The sequence below is a fragment of the Myotis brandtii genome, unplaced genomic scaffold, assembly GCF_000412655.1.
Source record: "Myotis brandtii unplaced genomic scaffold, ASM41265v1 scaffold986, whole genome shotgun sequence".
NCBI lineage: Eukaryota > Metazoa > Chordata > Mammalia > Chiroptera > Vespertilionidae > Myotis > Myotis brandtii.
In genome coordinates, this window is record NW_005372102.1 from 1,276,389 (window position 1) to 1,277,341 (window position 953).

Genomic DNA, 953 nt, shown 5'->3' on the forward strand with positions numbered 1-953 from the left:
GTGCGCAGGTCCTGCTCCTGACCCCCCCCCCAGCTATCCCAGCTCCAGCTCCGTGACGGAGCCGGCAGTCTCGGGGAGGCCTCTCTCATACTTCATTCGCTCCTTCTAGCCACCCTCCTCAAGCCTCAGTGTGGAGAGGGGGCACAGACATGGGGGGCGGGGGCATGAGGGTGAGCTGCAGGGGTGGGGAGGCCGACTCAAATGCAGGGGTGGTGGTAGGAGGGACGCGCAGGCTCCAGCCCGCCCCCCCCCCCCCCCCCCCCCCCCCATGGCCTTCGGGCCTCCACGTTCACAACAGTAAGAAATCGGCAAAGGCCTCAGGTCGGGAAGAAGGGTTTGAGGGCTTGCCTTGGCCTCAGCCCCAGGAACTTGCTTCTGGGCAGGTGTCGGCAACCTGCGTCCTTCAAAGTACCCAGCTGGGGGCGGAGGGCAGTGTGGGAGCAGTACCACAGCTGGGGGGTAGAACCACAGCCCAGGCTGCCATAGCCCTTTCTTCCGCTGGGAAGGGGCTGCCAGGCCAGGGCGGGCACTGGTGGGCGCAGGGGCGGGAATGGAGGTGGAGAGGACAGTTCTTCAGGGTCTGCATATGGAATCAGCGAGGGCTTCCCTTAGCTGGTCACAGCACGCGCGTTCTGAGCACGTATCTTATACGTATGTAAAACATTTGATTTAAAAGAAAAAAAAAGACCCCCCCCCCACACACACACACACTTCTCGTGCAAGGGGACAGGTTGGAATCTGGGGACCTGGGGTGTCCCCTTCACCCGTGGGGGGCGTAGGCCGGTGCTAGTCTGGAAGTTACCCAACCCTCCCCCCGCCCGGGGCTTAAGGACCGACGGCTGCACCCAGCGCTTAGATTACAAAGGTTTATTTAGAAAATAGTTTGGTTGTTGGGGTTGTCGTTTTTGGCAAACATTTCAATACTTTCATTGCCTTCCCCACAGCGCCCCCCT

The 953-nt window shown here is 61.1% G+C and overlaps 1 protein-coding gene across 1 annotated transcript in view; it reads right to left on the reverse strand.

The window, feature by feature from the left end:
* Positions 1 to 953, reverse strand: part of ADRA2C (adrenoceptor alpha 2C) — a gene marked incomplete at its 5' end in the record, with an annotated part of 10,693 nt that overhangs the window by 8,340 nt on the left and 1,400 nt on the right. The gene's annotated exons all lie outside the window — the stretch shown is intronic.